At 41.5% G+C, this 14,004-nt stretch overlaps 1 protein-coding gene and 1 long non-coding RNA gene across 5 annotated transcripts in view; one reads left to right on the top strand and one right to left on the bottom strand.

Annotated features, from left to right (window-relative positions):
• nrxn2b (neurexin 2b) overlaps positions 1-14,004 on the top strand; it is an 884,672-nt gene that overhangs the window by 148,107 nt on the left and 722,561 nt on the right. The gene's annotated exons all lie outside the window — the stretch shown is intronic.
• On the bottom strand, positions 5,989-7,113 carry LOC311034985. The gene is made up of 3 exons (XR_014599661.1): positions 6,979-7,113; positions 6,733-6,836; positions 5,989-6,182 (listed from the first exon to the last, which is right to left on the bottom strand). It is a non-coding gene; the product is annotated as an uncharacterized lncRNA (long non-coding RNA).

The following is a 14,004-nucleotide window of genomic DNA, read 5'->3' as shown; positions in this document are numbered from 1 at the left end:
TGTCTGCAAAGGCCTTAACCCATTAAGACCTGGAACTGTGTCATTTTTAGATTTGAGCTAAAAAGCATTATTTTACACTTTGGGCTATTCAAAAATAGCAGATCTACAAGCTCGTAGCGCGGCACCGAGTGCCGCGCTACGAGCTTGTAGATCTGCTATTTTTGAAAATTCGTGAAAATGTGTGCAAATCTTTGAATATATATTATTTTAAAGCGAACATGTTTAACTCAAATCTTTGCTTCTGGGGGTCCCTAGAACAACATATTTTGATGGGGGGTCCACGGCCAAATACATATAATTTTGGGGGTCCTTGACATGAAAAAGATTGAGCACCACTGATATAGAAACATACGTTTTTCAGAAAACTGTTGAGATTTAGGAGACATGTAGAATCGGCTTCAGGTCTCAATGGGTTAAGTCAGACGAAAAATAATGATACCTGAGTTGGAGTTTGAGGAGTTATAGGACGGTTGACCAGAAGCACTTTTTAATACTTTTCATTGGTTCAATATTTGTAAAAACCCACACACAGACGTAAAGGGTGTTCAATAGTACTGATTTATTAAAGAAAAGAAACAAGTTGAAATACAGAGATAGGAGGTTTGCGCCCGACAGCAACGATATAAAAGCCAAGCAATGTGAAGGTCTGCGGCTGAACGAAAATTTGGAGCTGAGCCAAGGAGCGTAGGAGCTGAGAGGGAGAGGAGACGAGGAACAATTAGAGGATAGAGATAAATATGGCGGCTGGTGTTGTTTTAAATGCTGCCAGGTTGGGCTCTAATTCAACTTCCTTTTTTTTTTTAACAGCCTTTTGGATTCATTGTCGCCTCTTATCAAAGATGGCAGAGCTTCTCCTGTGAGACGAGGGACAGTGATTGTTTTGTTACAGAATAGCTCCTTTGTGCGTATTAATTGCCATTAGCTTGGCCTAAACCCATTAAAACCGAGAAAGCATGCGTGTCATTTTAGACTTTTGCGTTGGCTATTAAAAAATAGCAGATATACAAGCTCACAGCGCGTCACATATTCGTGCCGCGCATTTTATAAAAAATCTTGAAAGAGTGGGAAGTACTGCGATTTCGAAGGCATTTGTAGCATCGGTCTCCGGTCTTAATTGGCTAAAGCGGCACCGGCGAAGTGAGTCCTCAGTTGCCCCATTCTCTCTCTTACGCTCTTGGCATCGACGGGCTGAGCGAGAGAAGTTCGCCGCCAAGCTCTCATGACTTGCCATATGGTGGTCCAATTTATTGATGAACTGTTTAATTAAGATGAAATAGAAAAGGGCTCCATTCCCGACTGTTCTTCTGCCAGTCTCCGAGAGACTCCAGATTAATTTTGCAGACGCATCGCTGACAAATTAGCTGCGTTTTAATGAACAAAATGGCGCGAGTCAGGGTGATTTGTGGAATGTATTTTTCGGAGAGGTGGTCGGAGTATTTAATGCCTCGCCGAGATGGTTTATTCAACCCGAGAGCCACGGAACATCGGTGAAAAGCTACAGGCACACGCGCACACACACACACACACACACACACACACACACACACACACACACACACACACACACACACACACACACACACACACGGTAGTACCTAAAGTTCTACAAAATGTCTTCTAAATTCTAACAGTTTTCTGAAAAAACGTATGCTGCTATATCAGTGGTTCTCAGATGATTTCATGTCAAGGACCACCCCAAAGTTATATGTATTTGGCCACGGACCCCCATCTCAAAGTATGCTGTTCCAGGAACCTCTAGAAGCAAAGATTTGAGTTAAAAATGTTTGCATTACAAAAAATATGTATTCAAAGATTTGCACACATTTTCACGATTTTTCAAAAATAGCAGATCTACAAGCTCATAGCGCGGCACTCTGTGCCGCGCTATGAGCTTGTATATCTGCTATTTTTGAATAGTCAAAGTATAACATAATGGTTTAAGTGTTTACACAAAAATGTGAGTACGTCTGCAGTAGCACCACTGCTCTCCACAACAACAACCAACAACTCAGTGCAGCGGTGCTGTCCTGACACTGAACGGCTGTGGCTGCTGCGTGGAGCGGAGAGGGACCATAAACATTTAATGCCTCCTCCGCTTCGCTGAAGTGCCTCATTGCCGGGGGTCAACAGTTCCCCAAAGTCACCCCATCATGAAATGACATGTGAGGGTTCTACTTGTCAAAACAAAACAAACAAACCAAAAAAAAAAACAGGGGACATTTTCATAACCACTTAAGCCCTGGCCTATAGTATACTTCCTCATAAAACAAATAGCGAAAAGACAGAGATGATCTACAAGCTCACAAGTTGCGCTGAAACGCGTGAGTGTAGATATAATTGTTAATGTAATGTTGATAGTTTGACTCAAAATATGACACATTTTGAAGGAATTTAGAAAAAAAGTTGAATTATTTCTGACCAGAAGCACATTACACATGCACAATTACAATTGAATGACCAGAGGACCAGATATCATTGTAAATACATGCATATACAGTAGACTGCACATGCAGACATACAGAGACATACAGTATGGGTACATACACTCCGACACATAACTTATTTTATTGTTTGTTGATGTTATATGATGAAATGGGAGTCTCACATAGTAACGCTGAAATAAAGGCCCTAACGGCTATGCAAGCCTCTTCTGAAACTCCCTTTTGCTTGCTGTGGGAATGCTTTTGATTGCATTCTGTATGTTTGCTGTAGGAACATTGCATCTCAGTCAAATATAAACCACATTATAGTCAGACACATCCTCACTCTTTATTTGCACTGACTATTCCTTGTATCAACAGACATTATTAATCTACACTATAAATACATGTACAAGGTCTATGTATGTATGTATGTATTGATTGATTGATGTACTTTATTTAGTAAGACATGAGAACAACAGTACATGGAAGTACAAATTCACAATACAAGGTCTACTAAACTGGAAGACTCATAAAAGCACAGAGCTTGTTTCAAATGAGTTCCCCATGCACACAAATCATGATGACATATAAGAGACAGACAGATATACACAACTACTATAGAATGTCATACAATCAGTTTACAGGTTACTGGTATGAAGAGTGAGAAATATGTACAAAAGGAGAAGGAGAGAGGGGGGGGGGGGTAGGGGGGTAGGTTAGGTTAGGACTTAGACAGGGGCCATTTTCCAATTGCAGCCTCCTGAAGGTGTATCTTTAGGGCTGTTTTGAAAGAGAGTAGGGTTTTACACTCCTTTACTCCTTTTGGTAGGGCGTTCCACATTTTTGATGAATAGCATGAGAACGAGTTACTTCCCTTTGTTGAGCCAAAAAAGGGTTGGACAAGGTTTGTGGAGCTGCCTCTGGTATTGTGATCGTGGACATCATTAACATTTTGGAAGTATTTTGACAAATACAGGGGGATCCCAATGTTGTGATATATCTTGAAGACCAGGCCCATAGCAAGTTGCTGTACTCTGTCCGCAACCCTAAGCCATCCAATCCTATCAAAATGATCAGGGGTTAGATGGATTTTGTAGTTGAGGCCAAGAAGTAGCCTTACAAGTTTGTTTTGGGATGTTTGGAGCCTTGTTTTTAAGGCCTTGGTGGTGTTGTGATACCATGAAGTACATGCATAATCGTAATGACCTTGTATGAGGGCCACTGCAAGAGTCTTCAGAGTCTTCTTACTGACTTTACGATCAATACTCCGCAAATAGCGTGTTTTTTTGTGGACCGTTTTGATCGTTTTTTCAGCATTTTTGTCACCAGAGAGGTCAGCCTCCAAGATAGAGCCCAGGTAGGTGTATAGGTGTATGTATGTATGTATGTATGTATGTATGTATGTATGTATGTATGTATGTATGTATGTATGTATGTATGTATGTATGTATGTATGTATGTATGTATGTATGTATGTATGTATGTATGTATGTAATATGCATATCTCTTGCCAGTATTACTGGTGTTATTTTAAACGTCTGATTTTTACAAAAAGGGCAAGTTCTCTATAAGCCTCTAAATGGCTTCTAAAATTCTCCTGCACAATATGTTAATACACATATTTTTTTCTTAGTTTTTTTTTTTAACTCTATGTGCTAATAAATAAAACTCAAACTCAAAAACTCTAAAGATTTAACAAATTAATATACAATGCACATGTATTGTGTATGGCACACAACAGACGCACAGGATGTGCATTTACTCAAGTACTGTACTTAAGAGGCATTTTTTTAAACATTTTGAACTTGTGAAATGGGACATTCTGCTCAATGAGTACTTTTACCTTTAGTACTTTAAATACATTTTGATACCAATACTTTTGTACCTTTACCCAAGTAAATTTTGAATTCCGGACTTTTACTTGTAACAGAGTATTTCTACATTGCAGTATTGATACTTTTACTTAAGTAACAAAATGTGAATACTTTTTCCACTACTGCAGACCGCAGACCATATGCAGTAGTATCCAGGTGTCCTTTACCTTCAGACATGGGTCCTGCAGGCCACAGCAGCCACTCAATAACTGTTGCTGTATTGACAAGAGCTTAGCCCTAGTGACCATAGGGAGATGGCTGGTTCAGGGTTATTCCAGTGAACATGTAAGTCTGTTTGCGTCGGGGTCAATATGAGACCTCGGGTATATAAGCAATGGTGTGTCTACAACACGGAAAGGCAAAAGCACCATTTGGAAAAAATATATCAATAATTCTTCTGTGATGTTCAGCGTGTGTGTGTGTGTGTGTGTGTGCGTGTGCGTGTGCGTGTGCGTGTGTGTGTGCGTGTGCGTGCGCGTGCGCGCGTGTGTGTGTGTGTGTGTGTGTGTGTGTGTGTGTGTGTGTGTGTGTGTGTTTGTGTGCGGCAGATAATGATTGGACAGAGTCAGTAACTAAGTAGATGTACTCAAGTACTGTACTTAAGTAACATTTTGAGGCATTTTTTACGTTACTGGAGTATTTCCAATTTTCAGTACTTTTACTTATACTCCACTACATCTCAGAGGCAAATATTATACTTTTACTCCACTACAATTATTTTAAGACTTTAGTTACTTTGTAGATTTTTGTTATTACTATAAAACATACATTAACCACCTCAGCCCTACCTTTCGGCCATTTGAGAATACCAGATCTACAAGCTCACAATGCGTCGCAGCTTGTAGATCTGCTATTTTCAAAAGGTTTTTTAAATACATTTTGAACTTGAGAAATGGGACATTCTGCACAATGATTACTTTCACTTTTGGTACTTTAAGTATATTTTGATGCCGATACTTTCGTACGTTTACTCAAGTGCATTTTGAATACGGGACACGACTTGTAACAGAGTATTTCTACATTGCAGTATTGATACTTTTACTTAAGTAAAACGTGTGAGTACTTCTTCCATCACTGGTGTGTGGGTGTGGGGCAGACAATGATTGGACAGAGCTACTGTACGGTACGCTGAATGGATGAGATTCCTATGAGTTAGGCACGCCGGCATTCCCCCACGGTGAGCGAAACCCATCAGCCCCTGTCAGGGCGTTCTCCTTGATGCTAGAGTGCACAACCCTTCTTAATGTTAAAGACCCTGGCGAGGCATGGATGACTTGTCTGTCAGCCCATCGCCGTCTACAGCGTCTCTCTCTGACTTTCAGTCCTATCTGTTTATCTCTTCCTCCGGCACACTCTTTCTCAACCCCCATTTCCTCATCTCTCTCTCTCTCTCTCTCTCTCTCTCTCTCTCTCTGATGCATAATAACTTCTCCTGTACAGTTTTGAAAATACAACACTTTATTAAAATACAGTACATGAAACATGGTATTAAATTGAACAGATTGCGGATTAATGTTAATCACATTCTATACACTCCTCTTTAACTAAATAATGAAAATATAAATATAAATTGTAATGTTTATACAGTAGTGCATATTGGGTAAAACTGCAAGGCAGACAAACCAAAGCAAACACACAAACTACCACATGCAAACACAGCCATCATGTAGCTGTACCAACACACCAGCTAACTGATACAATTTGAAAATGATGATTTCAACACAGAACCTTTTCACAGATCCAGTAGGTTTTTGAAGAACAAAGTATGTCGGTCCATCCTGTACCAGAACTGGAAGAATCAGACCCATCATAAAACTCAATACAGTCCTCATCTGCATTAGGGAACTCGTTGGTTTCATGACCAGGCTCACCAGGGAACCAGTACCTGGAGAAGAAGAAACATTTAATTCATAGCTGTGTTCATTTTTGGCCCATTTCCAATTCCGATGTAGGACAGTGGATATGTTAATCCAAAGGACAGATTCCCCTCAGCAATCAATAAAGCTCAGATACAAATTGTTCGATATTGGCAGATTTCAGCATCATCGTTTTACCTCGGCAAAGGTGAGTGAGCAATTGTTCAGTAGAAAGAGCTTAAATGATATCCATTCCAAGTTGTATTAGCCTTTGGTAGTGAGATTAAACTTTATAAACTAACTACTCTCATTACACGCGCAAGTTGGCAATTTACTTTATGTTCGCTTGCGCTGATCTACAAGTTAAAAGATCTTAAGTCAATTGGGTGCATCCCACCACGTTGAAAGCTTATCGAAAATATGCACCCCTTCAGTCCCTTTATAGGCACTATTTACAAACAGCTTAGTGAATCAGGTCCAATGTCTTCGTGACAGAGCAGTAGAGTAGGTTTGTAAATTTATGATAACAATTAACACTATTTAGAACAGTTTAGGTAAAATGAAGGTGATCAGTCTTACGTTGGTGTGGTCAGTGTTGTTCCATCCACCCACTTAAATATTCCTTCTTTGTCCTTGTCGGTCAAACCCAGCCACACTCTCTTGTTTACACGGCCAACTAAATCCTGGACAGAAACGTTGCTGGTTACTGATGTACAAATAGTGGATGTGCGCGCGCACACACACACACACACACACACACACACACACACACACACACACACACACACACACACACACACACACACACACACACACACCCCATACCTGCTTGTTTTTGCTCTTTATGACAATCAGGTCTGAGTCTTTGTCTCTACACCACTGTCTGCTATCCTCCCAGTTTTTCTTCTCAGTAGAGATGTAATAACAAAGACCATCACCAAAAGTAAATCCATCCGTTTCTATCAACAAAGCAAAATTTGAGTCACTGTTTTTTTATTTGCTCGAATTAATGACAAATGGTGATTAACATAACAATAAAGCAAAACAGTGACGTTTCACTGACCGTGCTGACCACAGAGACACTTCTTCAGATCATCTTGTTCTTTGGTCAGTTGGTCGTACCTCACCAGCAGTTCTTCTCTCTCCACCATATTAGACTGGTCTTTATGGAAAGAAATATTTCAAAAATTGGAGATCCACTACTTATATCCACCTACAGTAAATGTTTTTTAATGGATCATATTGTCCAACTACCAATGCCACTGCTACTAAAAACTACAATCATATATTTTAAGAGGTATCCTATGCTAGTGCAGGGGTAGGCAACCTTAGGCACGGGTGCCAACATTGGCACAGGGCAGGGTGATCACTGGCACACTGGCATAAGTGTGAGAGAGAGGATTTTTTCTTTTAAAATTAAATATTCAAAAAAGGTTTAGTCAGTTAAATTAATTCCACTCACATCTATATATAGATTACATCCTACACATAATTCTACATTCATTCAAACTCTGACTGGGGAGGGAGTCTGGGAGATAGGTGGGTTATTGCTCTGAGTCTAATGATCATTACATCCTGATGGGAAATAAAATATTTCTAAAGAAGAAAACAAATACAAATAAAGGTTGATATGTTTAGCCTATGGACAATCAAAATCAGTTGGAATTATTACATTTTGATGTGGTTTCATAACTTCATATGGCACACTGACTATCAAGAAAATGAAAACATGGCACTTCAAGTCAAAAAGGTTGCTGACCCCTGTGCTAGTGTGTTGGCACACAAGCACTACATGTTACAGTGAGTAGCCTACATCATCATGAATATATAAAACATTTAGTAGTGGAAGAAGTACTCAGATGTGTTGCTTAAGTTAAAGTAGCCATATCACGTTGTATAAATAAATACATTGTCACCAATAAAGTCCTGTATTCAAAATGTTGCTTTAGTAAAACTGCAAAAGTATTGCATTAAAATACATTTAAAGAACAAAATGTAAATGTACTCATTGTGCTGAATGTCCCATTTGAAAAGTATTTTTCAAAAGTTCTCAACATTTGTCAAAATCTTTCAAAAATAGCTGATCTACAAGCTCACAAAGGGTCACATATGATCGCAACACATTGTGAGCTTGTAGATCAGCTATTTTCAAGTAGACAAAGAATAAAATACAGCTGAATTGGTTAATGGATGTTTCGTAATAATAATAATCTGAATCTACAGAGTAACTTGTAACTGAAGTTTTCAAATATGTGTTGTAGAGTACAACATTTGGCTTGGCTCTGAGATGTAGTGGAGTAGAAGTATCAAGTATTGAAAAATGGATATAGGCCTACCCCAGTAAAGTACCTAAAAAAGTAAGGTACTCGAGTACATTGTTATGAAACTTGACTTACAGAGATAGAGTGGGATAGCAACGTTGAGGAGAGCTAGAACAGCACAAAGCAATCCAACACCGACTCCACCTCGCTTGTACCGTCTTATGTCTGGAGGACACACACACACACACACACACACACACACACACACACACACACACACACACACACACACACACACACACACACACACACATTGAGACCAGTTAAGATATTTGAAACAGGGTTCAAAACTGTTTTTAAGTGATTTTTAGTTTAGTAACATCTCTTACCAGGCTGCAGTATCTTCTGCGGGTCTTTCTCCTGAGCTGTGTTCTCAATAGTTTCATAGATTGCATTGTCTTGGAGCTCAATATGGTCAATACGTCCATCTACAGCCATTTGCACGTTTATGACTTGAATTCTTCTTGCAGTTATTAGATACGTGCCACCTCTTCACAATACACTGAAGACTTATCTGCACTGTCCTAAACGTAGACGGCACTGTTACATTTATATCACATATGACACATCACACACAAAGAAAACAAAATACCCCACTCACACCCACACCCACACCCACACACACACACACACACACACACACACACACACACACACACACACACACACACACACACACATCACTTCTCCTTTGCTAGGCTCTGTGCTGTAGACAATTTATAGACTGGTGTAGATCTTATCTGATTAAATTCATCTAGTTCCTCATAAATATCAATAACATAGGCTGTACTGACGGAAGTTACAATTGACCACAGTTAGCTTCATGATCTCCTCTAAAATGTTATACAAACAAACTGCCCATTACTGAGAACCAACACAAAAAAAGTCAAATAAAAGTTAAATGAAGTTAAAATAATGAATAAAAAGGTGTGTGCGTGTGCGCGCGTGTGTGCGTGCGTGCGCAAGGTATATACTGATGCTGTGCATCAGGCACGGATCTAGCCCAATTTGTGCCTATAGGCAAGCTCTCTCTCTCTCTCTCTCTCTCTCTCTCTCTCTCTCTCTCTCTCTCTCTCTCTCCCCCCCTCGTCCTCGGCAGTGCAGAACCTCATAGCAGCCGATATCAATGGATGCATTATTAAGCACTTTAAAATTCCGCCAGAGTTTCTATGTTACTTTAGCCATTCATCAGACGCTATATGCATTATGGATCAGCCCCGCCGAGATGAACACTACACTCGGGTTCAAGTCGGAACCGCTAGTCCGAACCTGTTAAACAAATGTTCTTAAACATCGCTGGGGATTGTCACTGAGCCCCGAGTCTGAGGGGGGAGGGGGAGGGGGGGGGATCACGCCCTTTTTCTCCTGCCGATGTGAAACGGCTCCGAGATGATTTTGCCGTTAAACTTTATCCGCGCCGAGCGGTCGTAAAAAGCCGCTGATATGTGGAAGTGTCGAATGTTTTGGATATTTGCCCCGTGCCAGGGGTAGCCCCTGTGCAACAAGCCACACAATAAAATAAAATAAAACATTTATCGTACTTATTCTGTACTCTGCAGCTTTGTGCGTTTACGCACCTTCCCTACATGGGTAAACAGTCTGTCACGACTGCCATTCTGAGGCCTGTGGAGGAAAGAATACTTTAGGGAGTGGACTGTGTGTCAGAGTGACATAGGGCGGATGAGGGGGTGGGGGGGTGTCATCTATAGTGCGGTGGCCATATGCTGGCGAGAGTCCTTGGAGGGGCAATGCTATTTAACCCCTTCAATCCGGGAACGCATCTGTGTCATTTTAGTTTTGAGCAATAACCATTATTTTATATAGGCCTACTTTGGGTATTCAAAAAAATTCAGATCTACAAGCTCATAGCGCAGCACCGAGTACCACAATATGAGCTTGTAGATCTGATATTTTTGAATAGCCAAAGATTAAAAAAAATATAGCAGATCTACAAGCTCGTAGCGCGGCACTCGGTGCCGCGCTTTGAGCTTGTATATCTGCTATTTTTGAATAGCCAAAGATTTAAAAATGAAATCAAAATAAAATGAAAAAATACAATTAAAATGACACACAGATGCGTTCCCAGTCTCAATGGGTTAACATGCTGTCCCAGCATTGTGTATGTGTGGGGGTGAGGTGGGGGGTGTTGGCACAGCGGGCACATCCCTCTTCTTGTCCAGAGTTAGTCAGCGCGTCTGTCTGATGAACGAGGGACAGAGGGAGCCCAGGGAGGGTAGGAGGAGGCAGGAGGAGGAGGACAGGGTGGAAGGTAGAGAGAGAGAGAGAAGAGGGATAATGATGATGACGCCCATTCCTCTCTGCCCGCTGCAAGCACCCCATCCCAACGCCCCGCACATCTGTTGGCGTGTGTGTGTGTGTGTGTGTGTGTGTGTGTGTGTGTGTGTGTGTGTGTGTGTGTGTGTGTGTGTGTGTGTGTGTGTGTGTGTGTGCGCGTGCGCGCATGCACGTTTGTTATGGTATAAAGGCTGGCCGATGCTTCATGGACGCATTTTGAAGAACACCGGGCAAGGTTGTTCAAAGGCATACAGTACCAGTTTGTGTAGTGGACAGTACAGTATTTTGTATTATCCATTTTTATTTAACCTTTATTTAACCAGTAAAAAAACACATTGAGACAAAGTATCTTTTTCAAGTGTGAACTGACCAAGAGGCAGAATAAAATTACACTACAAAACAAACAACAATAGGACATCCATGATACACAGCAAATACCCCAAAAATATCCAAGTGATATACAGATTCACATACATAAACTGTATACAGATACACTACACCCACAAGACAGAACTTACAAGTAGTCCACAGTTATCTGTTGATTTCTGTTGTGCGTTGTTCGGACGTGGTTAGGGTCTTTTGGGTCTAGCATGCCAGTCGTGTCACTGGGAGAGCAGCATTTCTACTTCCCTCATTACAAATAAACAAATGCCTACTGCACTTATTAGACTCACAAATGATCTTTTAATGAATGCCGACACTGGTGACTGTTGCTTGTTTTGTTGGACTCGAGTGCAACATTTGACACCATTGATCATAACATACTTATTAATAGATCACAGCAGTGGGTTGGCATATCTGGGACTGCTTTGAAGTAGTTTACATCATACTTGACAAATCATGTTGTTGTTTTTTTGTGCTGTGGCTCTGCACGAGGCTAGCAGGCTAAGGTTTGGTCTGTGGGTGTGTGTGTGTGTGTGTGTGTGTGTGTGTGTGTGTGTGTGTGTGTGTGTGTGTGTGTGTGTGTGTGTGTGTGTGTGTGTGTGTGTGTGTGTGTGTGTGTGTGTGTGTGGGTGGGTGGGTGGGTGGGTGGGTGGGTGGGTGTGCGCGCGTGCGTGCGTGTCCGGAGCTAACATTGCAAACCGCTGGACCGATCAGCGCCAAATGTCTTGTGTACTCTACCAATAAGTAATACACTGTGAATAGGCATTGTGCCATTTCATCCAGTTGCCATTTCCTTCCATTGTTATGAAGAAGATACACAATTATATCTTCTGGTGAAGCCCAACAACCCCTGTCTAGTTAACTATATCTAACTATCTTAAAGTCTGTATGTGAAATAATTTTCTTCAACTGAATTAATTAATTTCTCATAATTGGCCGAGACCACCTGAATTCTCAAATTCTTCATAACTTGGTCTTTTATCCGAAAGAAATCTGGTTGGCAAAAACCTAATTTGACCCCCCCCCCCCAAAAAAAAAAATCAAAAAATACATTTTATCATCTCAGGAATATCTCCATCATCTCAGGAATATCTCCAGGATCAGATCAAATCAAATTTGAGTTTTAATAACCAAAATCATCTTTTAAGCAAAAGACCCTCAATAGGCTCCAAACAATACAGAACAGAACTGCTGCTAGCTACACGTTTAACTAAAACCAGAAGAGATTAACTTCCCTTCTCTGGTTGTCTCTCTCTTTTAAGATTGATTTGAATATTGTACTGATTACTTTTAAGGCACTCCATAGCCTGGCCCTTTTCTGTATGTTTTATTAACCCCTTATGAGCCTGTGTGTGTGTATTCCTGAGGCTGAGGACTCCTTGACTCTGGAAATACCTGCCTGCAGGAGCCCAGGCTTGATAAATCGAGGCCTTCTTTTAAATTCATTTAATTTAAATGTATTAATTTCACTGCAGTGTATATTATATTGGTACTCTGTCGACTTTATTTCATTTATTCTGCAAATCACTTTGTAGCTTTGTTTGTTAAGTGCTTTATACATAGAGATGTATGTTGGCTGATTGAGAAATACATTTAGAAACTAGCAATACTGTATATCTGAAACCACCAAGCAACACTATAGGTGAAAATTAATCAGCAGATGATCAGCCTTCATTGCTGAAATTGAGCTGTGAATAGTTCACATTTGCGCTGCTATTTACGCGACAAGTGTGATTCCGGCATGTCTGGAGTCATGGAGATCTGTTAAGTTCTTAGAACACTTTAGTGGCAAATTACGTCAAGACTGAATTCTGAGGAGAGGAGAGGAGAGGAGAGGGACAGCTGGCTGGATCTGGAGATGTGGTACGAGTGGAGATGAGAGAGAGCAAGAAAGCATGTGTGTGTGTGTGTGTGTGTGTGTGTGTGTGTGTGTGTGTGTGTGTGTGTGTGTGTGTGTGTGTGTGTGTGTGTGTGTGTGTGTGTGTGTGTGTGTGTGTGTGTGTGTGTGTGTGTGTGTGTGTGTGTGTGTGTGTGTGTGTGTGTGTGTGTGTGTGTGTGTGCGCGTGCGTGCGTGTGCAGAGAGAGGGGGGGGGGGCATAGTTGGCAGAATGATGGCCAGATCGGACAGAAGCAACGCCACCTTCCTAATGACAGAATTATGACCCCCCCCTCTCCATCTGCCACTCAATCATCTCCAGCCAATCGGAGCCCTCCGCCGGCCTGGCCTCGGGTTCCGCCAGGCACTCCCATCTGCACTCCCGCCACCGAATTAAGGATGTAATCAACCGCTCTGATGCCAGGGCGGTGGACGGGAGATTCATTCATTCACGGTCCGGCCAGCGCAGCTCTCTTGTCATCGAAGCAACACCCCGACGTGCAGCCATGGTCATTTGAAACGACGAAACAACGGTCATCTGTGCAGCAAAATGCTGGGCACCCCTTCTGCCCAGTGTTTGTGCAACCTTTACTTTTAACCTTTTATCTCAAAAGTATTTTGTGCCAGGGATTTTTCAAAAATAGCAGATCTACAAGCTCATAGCGCGGCACTCTGTGCTGCGCTATGAGCTTGTAGATCAGCTTTTTTTGAATGGCCAAAGTATGAAATATGGTTAAAGTGATTGTGATGCTAAATTTGCTAATTTTGTTGGGGACCCCCTGGTACCCCCCCAAGGACCCCTGGGGGTCCCCGGACCCCACTTTGAGAACCAATGCATCTGCCAGTGCAAAAGACAAATCGCCCCCGGCGACTTGGGTCTGGCACCGCTCCGTTGTGAATCCATTTCCCGCTCCCGAAGTCTGGGGTGACCAACCAGGGCCCAGTATTCCAATATGGGAGACTGTGATTGGTAGT

The sequence above is a fragment of the Gymnoscopelus microlampas genome, assembly GCF_963454915.1.
Source record: "Gymnoscopelus microlampas genome assembly, chromosome: 19".
Lineage (NCBI taxonomy): Eukaryota > Metazoa > Chordata > Actinopteri > Myctophiformes > Myctophidae > Gymnoscopelus > Gymnoscopelus microlampas.
Note: the sequence above shows the minus strand (reverse complement) of the source record. Positions and strands in the feature narration are given on the sequence as shown.